At 39.9% G+C, this 14,922-nt stretch overlaps 1 protein-coding gene across 6 annotated transcripts in view; it reads right to left on the minus strand.

The window, feature by feature from the left end:
- The window catches only part of tenm3 (teneurin transmembrane protein 3), a 369,694-nt gene that overhangs the window by 317,844 nt on the left and 36,928 nt on the right, over positions 1 to 14,922 (minus strand). For all 6 annotated transcript variants that reach the window (XM_042397897.1, XM_042397853.1, XM_042397889.1 and 3 more), the window contains exon 2: positions 3,758 to 3,839. The gene's annotated coding sequence lies outside the window, so the exon portion shown is untranslated. The remainder of the gene's footprint in view (positions 1 to 3,757; positions 3,840 to 14,922) is intronic.

Raw genomic sequence — 14,922 nt, forward strand, 5'->3', positions numbered from 1 at the left:
TTGTCAGTCTTGACCTTCAGATTACCCAGCTATCATCACTGCATATCTGTACATGACAAAAATGCCAAAGAAAATAAGAAATTATTCATTTAATTGAAAGTTTTTTTTATAGTCATAGTTAATATTTTGTTTATAGCTTGTATAGTTTATGTAGAGTAAGCATATAATTATGTTATAGATTTCTACAGATTATTTTACCAAAAAAACAACAACAAACAAACAAAAAAAAGAACAAACAAACACTTTTCAAACATAGTTCTTCTTTGAACACAGATGTATTTCAGGGGTGGCAATCTGAATCACTCACAAGGGCCCGTTCGCTGCCCCCCCCCCCAATTCCAGGGGCCCCAGCGCAACCATACTGCCTGCACCACCTATATTTACATCCCCGTGTGCGTGCATGAGAGAAAGCACATGTGAAAAAGCAGTGACAGAAAGAGGGCGGTGATTAACACCTAACGGGAGGATTCCTCATTTTTCTCCTATATTTCCTGGCAATTTTATTGGTCTTTATGATTCCCTAGGAACCACCTCCCTACAGTTAAAGTCACTTGATTGGCTTTTATGCTCCCTCAGGGCCAACCTCAGGGCCCAAGTCAGGAAGTGAGGAGAGAGTAAAGTGGATTAGGGGGTAACGGTCGGCTGAAATGTACTCAAAGCAAAGAGCTTAAAGTAGAGGAAATAGTTGACAAGTAGGCTGTGTATTTTATGGTTTATGCTGTTGTGTCATAAAGAACAAGGTAAAAGGTCTATTCACCCTCGAAACACTCATTAAGTTTTTTATTGCACTCATCTTTCTTGCCTTTAAAACTTGTCAACAAATGACCAACACCAAATGTTAGCAGGCCACTTCTTTGTCATCCAGGTCAACTCTGAGGCCATGAGGTGTTTGCCCTAGCTTCACCATGTCAAGCATTATTCACTATAACTGTTACAGTAGTTCAGTGATAATGTGATATCAACACTGACCCTTAAAGGAAAGCAAGTGTTTGGAATCTAAAAGGAAGTATATGTGAAGAACATACAAGTAAAAGGAATAGTTGATGTAGTTGGCATCTGCCACATAAATGTATATAAAAAAAGAACACAATTTAGAAAAAAACAAACAAATATATATTTTACTCATGTAGTTCTGTTTTCTCACACTAAAAAATGAATGCATTCTTCAGATGGAACCTAAAGATGGGAGGCACATTTACGATACACTGTTCTATGAAATCAAACGCTGCAGTCCTTAAATCCATTATGGAAAACCACAGGATACTTTCTTTGTTGTTTATCTTCTGCAATGCAGATTTCTACACTCAAGTGTCAGTGTTAATGTAGCAAATACCTATTCCAGAGTAAAACACCATGCTATCACAAAAGCTCCGCTAGCTTTCAGGATTCTATACTCATTTACTGCCACATCAACCAGAAATGACAGTAATTTGTCTCTCTGTACATAGGTAAACACAGGACGAGCTGCTGAAATACCAATAGCTTATACACCCACGTACAGTCCTGCACTGCACGATTCATTCCACTGGACAATCCATTATATGAGTCAGAGCAAAAGCAGTGCAGAGTAGTAAAAGCTGCTGTATATAGGAAGGAACTTCATGTAGATGTTTGTGCTCAACTTGATCAGAATTAAATGAGTATTGGGAGACTCATTTATGTGTAACAGGGAAATTAGCATCATGCTGCTCACACAGCCTGTCCTACAGTGTTTACCAGTACACATATCATGAGGTTGGGTGTGTTCATCTGGCTGTTTGCAAAAGCTTCTTATCGTCTTATCACGTCTACTTACTGACAGTGTTTCTGCTTGTTTGACAAAAATGCCTAAACTAGCCATAATTACTGATCAAAACCTCAGAGAATGATTATTAATACATAATATTAATTTCATGTATTTTCACTAGTTATGTTTTCCCCCAAATCCCTCCACTATTGATTTAAATCTGACATCACGATGTGATTTTTTAATGGAAAGCTATGATTAATGGCTATGATTTATAGCTTTCTGGACAGACACAAAGGTCAGGTTTTTGCCTGATGTATGGAATGGTTTAGCAGGGGCAGTTTTGTACAGTAAAGAAGGTGGAACTTTCACCTAATGCCTACCCTAATTAAACAAAAACATAACTAAACTTCGGTCTAAGCCTCAACCCCAAAAAACTATAGTGTGCCACTTTCACAAAACATTTTGAATAGAAAACCACAAATTTCAAATAGAACATTTTGCCAGTACTGTGTACGTATGTATGTGTGTTGAACATGTGCTTAAGGCTGCATACATGTATATAAGTTTGTGTGTGTGTGTGTGTGTGTGTGTGTGTGTGTGTGTGTGTGTGTCATTATCCAGCGTAAAATGCCAACCTACCCACTTGGGATTTTAGTGGAAGAGAAAAGTAGATCGAACAAACTGAAAAACTGTTGATGTGGACATTATTCTAAAATCACTGTGTGTGTTTTTGTTGGTGTGTGTATGTATGTAAGTCAGAGCATACTGTGCTTTTTAAAACGCTGAGGGACTTTTTAGTGTTCTGGTCAGACAACATCATATATCATGGTGGTTTTTTATAACCCAAAGAGCTGTCTGCAAAAGAGCAAGAGAAGAGGGGGAGGAGGGACATGAGAGGAGACGAGAAAAAAAAAAGAGAAAAGGATAACAAAAGACACTTGAAATGTTTCAGTTCAACAGATGTGAGAAAAAAAGACCTTCCTTTAATATTCCTTTTCATAGCTGTAAAGCCTCATACTTTCCCTCAAACACAACATAAAAAGATCAAAATCAAGAGAAGAATATATTGTCCTTGGGACAAAGATTATTTTGCAAATGTCCTTTACAAAGTTTACATTTGCTCCACTCATTTATTATTGCCGCCGTATTTATTACTAGGAATCAATTTGATATGTGGATGCAAAAGTGTATCACATAAGTGTAACACTGTATAAAGGAATAATGCAGCAATGCAGATGTGGAGGGATCAGTAACGGCCCTGAGAGATTTAGTCAGTTATCATCATAAAGCAAACAATCACCAGCAGAATTTCAACTTCATAGTCAGCCTATCACTCTTGTCAGTGTAACATAACTCAGTTTATCAGTTTGACAATTTGTATTATGAGGTGTACTCTACAGCAAATCCACAATAGCAAGTCATGCAAAAGTGTAATAAACTGTAATGTAAACATTTAAGAATCTGAACATTGCTCAGAAACTGATAAAACTGTGCCAAATAATTCTCAACTAATCCATTTGGAAATGTATTTAGAGCCTTTTTGCCAGATTATAAACACATACCTCTACTCAAGTTGTGAAATAACGGCTAGAGCTCTGCACTGCGAAATATGCAAATAAAACCAACACAAAAACAAACAAAACAAAATTGTTTATCAAAATTTTCAGACATCCTCCTCCTCTCTTTCCCCTCGCTCGTTGTGTCCAGAACAGTGGTGATAAGCAGCAGCTTTTAGCCGGCTGACAGAGTAAAGCATGAATGAAATGAAAATTGAATAATGTGCTCCGGCTCTGTGTGTTGGGTGTTTATGGCTTAATACGCTACTTCCTGGGAGTTCCACCAATTCCCTGTGCAACAAATGAGAGCCAATACGGTCTAAAGAGCTGAACTCAGCCAGTTGTCCTCAGGACATGAGTGGGCTGCGTGCACACAAACACACACACATGGAAGCACATTGGCCTATTTGGCAACTGTAGTTCTTTGCAAGCCGTTTCATAGCGTGTCTGTATGTGTGTGTGTGTGCAGTACCTGTGCTGGGAGGTGTGATGCAGAAGGCAGCGTTACGATGAAGCATCAGGTGTCATTCAGGGTCATCCAGCAGTATACAGTGCTAAAAAACACAAGCGAGCATGTCAGTAAGAAATGTGCAAACCCTACTGATTCTAGTATGTAAGCCCAGTGCTGCCAATACTATCAATTCCTAATTCTAAGGCTGAGTGTTTCAATAAAAACTATATTCTTTCCAATATGATCAAACAAGGTGCAACACTTTAAGGTCAAAAATGCAGAATTTATTCAAATTTGAAGGCATGACGTCTCAGTCTTCATCTGATGAGGAAACTAGAGGCGAGGTAGCTGTAGTGCAGTACTGCCTCTTTTCTCTAACTCAGTGATCGCCTTGTTAGCAGTTCCCACTGTTTTCTTGCCTGTACGAAAAGCCTTTCTGGCCAAGTTGAAGCCATTGCAGCAGTTACTTAAAAACACTCATGTTCAGGAAGAAAAATAAGTTCCAACCTGTTGTATTTATGTCTGAGAAGCAATTTCATGAAAGGTTCAGACTGCCATGAATTTCAAGAGAAACTAGATTCTTAATATTTAGTCTGAAGCTACTGTATGTCCCATTTGTTGACACCGGGTATCACATTACATGACATGCAGCATTTTTGCAAGTTCAAAAAATCATCTATGTTTTGTTTCTGGTGAGAACTCATTTTTTTCTCTTTCTATTTCTCCCCTAACCAACACATAAATCAAGCACTTGCCCATTTTCCTCCGAGCTGAAAGTAGTAAGTAGTAGTATGTCAAGTAAAAAAGCAACAAAAAGCGATAAAAAAAGGCACAGCACAAGAGAGTAAAAAATGAAACTAAACAGAAACTCAAATGCGTTGGTGCTTCTTTTTTGAGGTTACTTCTAAATTAAAAATAGCTGCAGATAAATCTCTGCTACACTCAGGTAGCCACATACTCACAGAAATGAGATATGTTCTCTAGCTTCTATGAGAGAGAGTGGCTGCACTAGAGATGAGCTCCTGAATACATCTCAAACTTGGACCTAAAAACTGGGACATTTTGCAAAATAACCTTCAAATAATCTTCAGAAAAGACTCTAAAGAAGAGGTAACGGCATTAATCAGATCAGTAAAAACAGAAGAGGAAATATCATCTTTGGATATATTTTTTGAAATCAAAACAGATGGCTGGGTGTCACCCAACTGCCACTGTTACCACCATTCCAAAGGAGAAACTGCACTGAGGAAGCTAACAGAAGAGTTATTTTGTGAAGACAAGAAGAGAAATGAAGGAGTCCTTGTTGGTGGTATTCTCTCTCTCTCTCTCTCTCTCTCTCTCTCCATGAACTGGTGTGATGGCGGTGTGGCTGACCTTTGCGGCGTCCTCTCCTAGTTCCAACTATGCAGTGTCTTTGTCCATGTCTACGTCTACATCTGTGTCATCGTGTGGAGTGCGAGGGAACTATGATCGTCAGTTTCTTTTGGACATTTGTAACAGATGACATTTGCTACGAGAAATACTGGCTGGGAGCTAAATCAGCTGAGCATGCTTGGTCTGCTAACATCCAGTGGGCTCAAAGGAGACCACGGCCTTGCCTGTAAGCTGCACCATAGAGGAAAAGCGGTGTGACAGGACGGGGGAAGCTGGGCAAGCGCGCAGGAGTGCAAGCTAGGCTAAACCAGCAGTTCCAATAATCATGCTGCCTACTGAGACGTACTTTCTTTTATCCTTTCTGTTGTTGTTGCACTGCTGTGGGCTGGGAGGAACAGCATTTTGGTTTTTTTTCTCTGTGCAAATACACAAGAAAATGATAATAAACTAAATCTTGAATCTTGAATCTTAATACAGACTGGGATCATGTGGCAGTGGTGTTTTTAGAACAAGCTGGATGCCCAGTTTCTCACAGCAGAAACTTGCCTAATATGTATTCGGACTATTTGACTTCTTGATCTCAACTCTGACTTGGTTCTGTCCTTAGTGCACTGGGTGTAAGCCACATTCCTTTGAGTTACTGCCTCGTCCATCTATACATTGCTTTTCTCTGTGTCTATCTGTCAGTGCTGCGCCTTGGTATTTATTTGTGCTAACACCCAGGCAAATTTCACACATTTCTGCTCTTTGTGCCAACACCAGAACACATTTCAAATCAGCAGATCATAACACACAAACACACAGAGGCAGAGACATATAAAGGCTATAAAGATAACTGAAACACAAAAATACTAGACTAATGATGTATCTGTCTCCACCAGATTTGTGTCTGTTTTAACAGACACAAATGTTTCAGAGGCTGACCTTTCTGTAACTCCAACTCCGAAAGAGACATTAGGAAAACAGCCTCTCTTCATCTCCAGCGTGAACAAAACACTGAGGTTCAAACATATGTTTTAGGATGATGTTTAAAAATGAAAATCCCCCCCTCACCCCCCTCCTCCCCGAGAGTTCTCTTCTGACAAGGTAAGATATCAACATGGCAGCATGTGCTAATAAAAGTGAGGAATTTATTCCCAAAAAAGGCACTGTCTCAGTCAGTTGTCCGGAAGTGGCCTGGTTTTGCAGCGTCCGACCTCGAGCAAACCACTGTCTGCTGTAAAGTTTGTCTAAAGTCTGTGGCAACTAAAGGCAGCAGAATAAATTATTTATTCCAGAATCTCAAACAGAGGCCCACAACCGAGTGGGACAAGTATGTGGCGCTGTGGGTTGCACAAGACAGCAACAGCCCTAAATCACCAGCTAAAAAGCAGGTAACATTGGCCCCAATCATGTTGCCATAGTATCCCATATGAGAAGAAGGGACCTTGCCAAGGATATGATGCCCGTATATACATATATAATGAAAAGCCTGGGTTCATTCACATGCCCAATACAATCAACCACACATATGAGCTTCCACACAAAAGTAATTTGCTGAAGTTGTTAACAACAGAACATTTTTTATTACTTACACTTAGTTAATTTACTAGTTAAAGTGAAAGTTATTTTACTGAAGAGACTTAAGACTTTTATAAAATATTTTTTTATTTTATTTAATTTTAAATCAAATGTATACATATTCCCACAAAATGCACACATTATATATAACACACATAAACTGTGTATATGTGCATGCGTGTGTATGTGTCAGAGTCCTTTGTATGCATCAATACCATTTTGAAAGGTGAAACAATTTTTCTAACAGAAATAAAGACGTGGTATGTGGTCTATGTTACAGTATTGACTGTTTGTTTCTTCTTTCTTTTATTTTATACAGAGAATAGTGTGAGGGACTCACGGACTGAACATGCCATTGGGGTTTGTAAAAAGGTTGTCAATGCTTTTTCCTTCAGTTGGAAAAAAAAAGAAGAGAGATGGCTGTAGTACAGGCTGAGCTCAGTCTACCCACTCATCAGCTTATCAAAGAGTCCCCAACCAGGTGGGGTTCAAGGCAAAAGATGATAGAGCCAGTCCTGAAACAGGAGAAAGCCTTTGTCAATGTCCTGGGGTCAGAGAAGAAAAGCAGGCACCTCTCTCCTACATCAAACCGGTGCTCCATGTGTTCAGAAGCAGTGTCCTACAGCCAGAGGAAGAAGACACTGAGCTCACACACACACACACACACAAAAAAAAACATACCGGGGTACCTTAATGACAAATACATTGACCCTGTCACAGATGAACTCTTGGACATGGCCACTGATAGACTCTAGGTGCCAGACAACTTACATTGACCTTGACAAGGTGGAAAAAATTAAGAGAAGAGCTGTCACAGAGCAATTTTAGCAAGCTTCTTCAAGAAGAAAGTGCCATATTCCTCCCAGTCAGAGGCAGACAAAATTGAAACTGAGCTGGCAACCTACTTGTTGTCCCCTGACACGGACCCAGACACTGATCCACTTCACTGGTGGAAGTGCAACAGCAAACCTCCCAAGGCTCAGTAATCTGGCCAAGAAATACCTCTCTATCCCTGCTACAAGTGCCCCGTCAGAGAGGCTTTTTAGTGTGTGTGTGTGTGTGTCTACAGGGCATGCCTCAAGCCAAAGGCAGTAGACAGGCTTGTGTTCCTTGTGTAAATAAAACTCTGAAACACATTACAAGCACCTCATGTATGATTTTGTTATTTAGCATGCAAACAACATGTTTAATTTTGTTACAATAGCATTTTTTCTTCGGGGATACCATTTAACCTTTATGCAAGGCTCACCTTTGATTTATTTTAAGGTGAAGTTTGGTGAAAGTGAGATTTGCACTTTATTAATCCCTGTAGGGAAATTCATCTTTGTTTGTTTGATCAATTTTGCATTGCTGTGCATCCGAAAGTGTTTACCAAAGCACAGACACCAGAAATCTCAAGGTAAAACTGGGGGCCTTGATTACTGCAGCTTTACTTTGTAAGTTCACAACATATAGACAGTATATGATTTGTGTGATTTAAATGGCTGACTATGAAAGTGTGCAAGGCAAAATAAAAACAGACTCAGGGATGCAGTTTACATTTACAAGAAGTCATAGAAACATATTGATGCAAAGTCCATGAAACAGAAGACACTGAATTTGATCTCAAATTAATGAAGTGACAGTAATCCCCCAACCTCCTAAAAGAAAAGAAAAAAAACATTCGAAACATTCCCACGCTTACATATAAATATGAACGACGTGTCTCCGCTTCATGCCGCTATGCAAAAGTGAAGCCAAAAAAACTCTTTTCCAACAGCTGCCATCTTGCTTGTGTGATGTCATTTGCATTCAGAGTCTGTGCAGTAGAGTCAGGCGGCGGGATGACGGCCCAAGGGACACACCCCCTAAACTGTGCCTCCGTCTGACACATAGCCGTCAATCACGACGTCACAGCCCCTTTTTATATCGTCCAATAACTAATTAAAACTTATCAGAAACATGAGCACTTAAACAAACATCAGCATGATAAGAAATACCTAAAATGACAGAAACCGTCTCAGGAAAAAATTTATTTGATGTGAACTTTTTAAAAACTTTTTTGATTTTTTAGTTTGGCTCATGTCCCATCCGCTAACCTGGAGGGACTTATGATCTATACTATAGCCAGCCACCAGAGGGCAATCAAGATATTTTGGCTTCACTTTTGGGGAGCTGTCATGTCGTCCATCTCTATATACAGCCTAAGGTGTCTACACAGAAAGCGTAGCGTGAGCAGCATGTCCAGCAGAGCAGCAGCAGCAGCAGCAGCGAGTGCTCCGTCTGTGTTTCTATACGGGAGGCATTCAAGGACAGTGTTGAGTGTAGGAAGTGCTCAGAGCCCAACAAACAATGACTGTAGTTACGCGTTAACCCTAAAAATATGGCTGTGTACACAGCTTTATTGATTAACATAGAAGCGTACGGTTCTGTCAGACACACGTGACACGAACGACTGAAAAACAAGGCTGAGATGCTTTCAGTGTAGACACGGTGTTAATCATCACATGTCCACGTAATGACTAATAAAGAGTGCGCACACAGACACACACACATACAGACCCAGTGAATGCTAGATAATGTGGCTGAATAGATAAGAGAGGGAACACCAGGAACATCTTCACTGCTTAAGCCACTGATTGTGTGTGTGTGCTTCTGTATACATGTAAAGAGGCTTTCAAGTGTTGACATGTGTTTTCTTAGATGCATGCAGCATGTAAACAAAGCTGGGTGGAGGGAAAAATGTGCTTGGAATTGAAGGTTTGTGAACAGCAACATCCTGTTTTCCTTTTCCACTGCAGTAAAACTAAACTGTGTCAATAATAGTTTCCACTGCAGCAACTAAACTGTTTCAGTAATAGTTTTAGCCAATGAGCCATTGTTGAATTACATTTTTCAAAATAAAGGACCAAAGTGTTATTTTCTACCTTTCTTTCTTTTCTGCTGTACCGAAATTATACCAAACTATGACCCCAAAACCGAGGTACATACCAAACCATGAATTTTGCGTACTGTTATACCCCTATAATACACATAAAGTGCTGCCAAGTCTCGCACTGACCATGACACTCACGCAACTAACACTTTTCACACACTCTCACGCCACACATCTGTTTTTTTTTCACACAGTGAAAAGCAAATTCATAACTAATAACATGACGGCATGAAAAGAGGATACTCGCAGCGCAAAAACAGACAAGACAGAGCAGAACAGTGCAACAGCAGCACTATGCAGCAACCAGTTATTCAGACCATCGGAGGAAAGTGAGAAATATATACAAATCTATTATATTGTTATTTATGCCTATGCATGCTGCTCAGAGGAATCTCAGTCAGCGTCTCTTCTGGCAGCAGTACAGCATCTTTTCCTCTCCTCTCGTGAGGAGTGAGGAGGAGTAAGAATGAGTTACTATGGTTACAGGGACGCTCTGTTCCTATCCTAAATCCACCCAACTATAGGCTATACGGTTTTTGATGCATTCTTGGTTTTCATAACACCGTCAGTCTAACTAATCTAGACTAGTGCAGGTGGCTGTTTCTTGACTCTCCCCCTCTCCACCCACACAAACAAATTCCTCACTCCAAGCTGAAGTGGAAACTTGGTAGCCCTGCACATAGAAGAAACAAAGTTGGAGGAGAGGGTACACTTTCTGTAGAAAATCTGATGTCATGTCATGAATAACCTCAATTTCACTTTCACTTAGATTTTGTATAAAATACATGGTCCCAGACTTGGATATTGCCAAGCACTATTCACGTGGAAGGACAAAGGCCTCTGAGAAAAAGCTGGATACCGCACCAAAAATGGCACCCATTCAGTCCAGTAAAAACTGCTCGCCTGGCGCATACGCCAAAAAAAGTTTCTAGCTTCCAGGTTTGCTTCCGTGTCGTGCAGCCTACTTAATATGCGCAGTAGTGTTTACCCCGCCAGCTCCACCTGCGAGCTCCGACTCAGCCCATAGACTTTAACTTGTGATGATGTCACAGATTTTTAAATCGTTTTTTTTTGCTTGAAGACAGTTATATATATATATAAGCTCCATGGATCAAAAATTCATAATAGAAAGAGTCATAATTGACATTGTTTGCAGTCCAAGGTGTCCTGTCAACAGTTTCACAGACGTGTCTTTTGCAATGGTGGTCTATGGGGGAAAATGCTTTCTGGGCCACAGGGGGATTTTTTTGCTGCAATACCACAAATGACCACTGGGAAAAACTAGCTGCAAGGCTGAGCGGCGGAGCCTATCCAGCTCTTATAATATATCCATGATCCACTCACACACTGTCAACTACTAGCTACACTGAGCTACCACAACTACCTCAACTTGCATTGCTGACAGACAGCAAACGTCTGATGCCGGGGTCGCTCACATGCCGAAACAGCCCTCACTGTCGCCATACTCCAGCTTCCCACTGTTGTCTGCCACTGGGGGGCTCTAACCTTTGCTGAGTCTACCGACTCTCTTTGTGCAGGTCAACGTGAGCCCACTGCTGCGGTCAGGCTGTAATTGACCTGCCTCTCCTGCCATCTGGAACTCCCACAGGGGATTGTCAACCATTTTCCTACACCACCAACACCCATAGAAAACAGCTGAAAAGAAAAGCCTTGTCAGTCCATCCAAAGGGCACAGAATATCACCCCGATAATACAGCTTCATTTTCCAATGAGCTAGGTACCCCTCTCCTGAGTACACCTTTATGTACTAAGTTATGCCCTACAGTTAGCTCCTGGCCCACCAAGGTTTGCTGATGCCACACTGTCAAACATTTCTGTGCAAGTAGTCAGTGTTTTACAGCAGGAATTATTTATCCGCCTGAAGAAAGATACCATATGTTCTTTAAGTGACGCAGGCAGGAATGAAGGCTACAGTTGAAACTGAAAATGATGGGAGATAGAAACCAGCCTTGGATTTGAATATTTTCCATTAATTATTACGGAGACCACCTTTTTTCTTGTTGTTACAGGCATTAGATTCAAGGCAGATAAAGCATAGAATTACACTGACTTACTTTAAATTATTAAGTTTCAGTTTCACTCCATCTGTCCATAACATGTGCTCACTCACCCACACGTGTGCTTTATATTTCTCTTTCTCTCCTCTCTTTCTTTTTCCTTTCTCTCTCCCTGTGTCTTCTTGAGTAGTCAGTTAAATAACAGTGTGTCAGTATCATTAAATTAATTTCTATCCCTGATAGAAACACAATTATATAGCACATTTCAGCAACAAGGCAATTCAAGGTGCTTGACATAAAACATTGAAAGCACTGAGATGAAGTGCAAAAGAAACACACCATAAAAGGACACTCAAATACAATTAAAAACAGTCATTAAAGAGATAAGAGAATAGAAAATAAAAGCAAGCTAAAACAGAATACAAAAATAAAAGTTACACTGCAGTGTAAAAAAATGAATTATTTGATTTAATAATAGGCAGAACAGAAACGTCTTCAGCCTCCATTCAGTTCACCAAAGCTGAGCAGCGTCCAACCTACGTCATACACTTGGGTTGTCTGACGTATGATGACCCGTTCAGATAGACAACCACCATTGGTTTGACACAGTGTCAGTCTGAATGAGATACTAAACAGTAGAGAACAATCTACTTATTGTTTGACCTAAACAATGGCTTAATAACAAGTGAGTTCAAGAAATATAGCTTCCTACCTACCAGCCCATGTCCCTGCTGTCCATAAATAACTCTACTGTTAAGAGCTGCATGCAGTAGATGTGTCACCTCTTACTGAGTGTCATTTAAAGTAAAGTGGATCTGAGCAGGCCATCAGCTCTGATCATGTGGTGCGTCAAAATCATAACAGCAGAAAAAGTTAATGCTACTCTTTTCAACCACAGCTGTTCATTAACTGGGGGAACATCATGGGACTACCAGAGTTGATGTGCTCTATTTGGGTCTGTTTGGGTCGACCATATTTTGGATTACGTATACTTCTTATACTTAGGTAGATTAGATTGGATTAGATTGTGTCTCTTTTTAAAAAATATATAGTTAGGTAGGTTTTCCATGGGTTTCCCTTCAATACTTAAAGATCCCGTCCAGACATGTTTCAAGGTGTATATTAAATACTCTACTTTAAATAATAATGTGTGTCTGATATGGTTTTTCCACAAAATTATCAATCAGGTCAATTATCTTGTTCAAATTCTTAAAATTACATCATCTCCCTTTCCCTCATTAAAAATTCCAAAATCTTATCATGTGCAAATATATTCCATTTCTAAATTTTAAATGTTGGACACAAGATTTCTCCTACTACTATATGAACCAGAGGCTTCAAGTTGAAATTGTAAGTTGAATATTGGACCAGGATTGGCTTCCAAACTATGTGTGATGTCACAAATCATGTCCATACGCCCACCCCTTAAAATATCATTTTCAGTGAGCTCAGAGAAGCTTCACACTTTCAACAGATCAATATGAAAACAGCTTTCCACTGCCAGACTCTGCACGTACATCATTCTGTACAGTGAAGTTGACACATTCGACTGTAGGAACAAGAAGAAAAATCTATTTTTGAGCGGAGGGGGACTTTAAGGTGGGGCTGGTTGAAATACCTATAGCATTGCTCAAAAGTCAATACAACACGTATTCCCTAACTTAATGGTGAATGGGTCATTCACCCATTCACACAAACACGCTGAGGGCAGCGAGCTACCATACAAGGCACTGGCCTAACCACTGAGACACAAACCGTTGAGACATAGGAAGAGGTAGTGAATTGAATCGCCAACCATGCTAGAAGTGCATGACCCACTAAACCTGCTGAGCCACAGCTGGCCGTAAGATATTCTATTCTGTAATGAGTCCTTGGAGTTCAACAATTGACTATCAAGTCCTCTAAAATAAATGGTGCTCAAACCACAAACTGGAAGGCAACTGGAAGGAACCCATACAAGAACAAGAAAAACATCCGAATATCATCTACATTTGACAAAATGTTATATGTAGGGAGTATATTTTCTTCACAGTGCCCAGGAAGAATTCTTTTTACTGAAAAAAAGCTCTACAGTCAAGGGCAGACGACAGTGTGGGTGATGTTCACATATTAAAGAGACAGCAGGAAAGTGAGAGAAGAGACTGACAAAGGATGAAAGAGAAAAGTGCAGAATGCAGAGGTTAAAGGTGATAAATGTTGAAGATGTAGTGAAGTGCTCTCTGCTACATGCATTTGCACATGAAAATGTATGTTCATGATGGTCCACACCATCTATCACTCTCCATGTTCCCATGTGCACTTGAGTCACTGGGCTGAGAGCATGGCATGGAAGATTTTGCACACACACACACACACACAACCACACACACATACACAGTACAGTACATACACATACTAGTGTTCAAGCCTGGGTGGGCACCAATGAGCCTGTTTTTAATGTAACCAACCAGCCAGTAAGAGACACACACAAATGTCCTGAAACACACCGCACAGTGTGTGTGTGTGTGTGTGTGTGTGTGTGTGTGTGTGTGTGTGTTGTATGCTAATGTAACCAGTCAGCCAGCAGCAGAGGCTCACACTTTCAGTGTAGGGTGGCAATGACCTTTTAACACTCACAAATACACACACACACACATATTTTGGTTGTGTGTTTCTTTGCTGGGTGGCTGCTTTTGTTAGAAACACTGTTACTGTTTTTATTTGTGTACATCCACAAATAGCTCTAGAGTGTTAATGTGTGCTGTTTTGCTGCAATGTTTCCAAACCTTGAAGACATTTCATAAAGCACAGAAAAGCATCAGCATTAAGGATACAGTTTATGAAGAACCTTTTTTCTGCTGACATTGACGAGGATCGGTATAGATAATGTATTGTCATCAAACCACTTTAAAGGTCACAATGTTAAATGATGCAAAATAAAATTCATCATTCTGATTTCATCAGTCTTGATCAAAGCTCATTTTCTTATATTCAAATTAAACATATAAATCCACAGATTGTTTGAAAGCTCTGAGGAGGAAAAGTAAATAGTTAATCAATAATTAATTAACAATTAATATTGTGATTGCTTTCACATGGCTATAAACCGTTTGCGTGAAAAAGATGACGACAAATGATATTACTAGCAGATAACTTCAACACATCAATGTCTCTGAAATATTTGCTCTATGCTCTGTATTGTGTAGGAGACTGTTCAATTAATGTTGTTAGTATAGCATTTCTACAAAAGATCTGAACAGGCACATTGTCATCATGAATTTATTTCAGAACTGTTCACAAAAAACTTCAAATGCTCTGTGTTTCTCTTTCTCCTTCTTAAT

This window comes from Thunnus maccoyii, chromosome 2, assembly GCF_910596095.1.
Source record: "Thunnus maccoyii chromosome 2, fThuMac1.1, whole genome shotgun sequence".
Lineage (NCBI taxonomy): Eukaryota > Metazoa > Chordata > Actinopteri > Scombriformes > Scombridae > Thunnus > Thunnus maccoyii.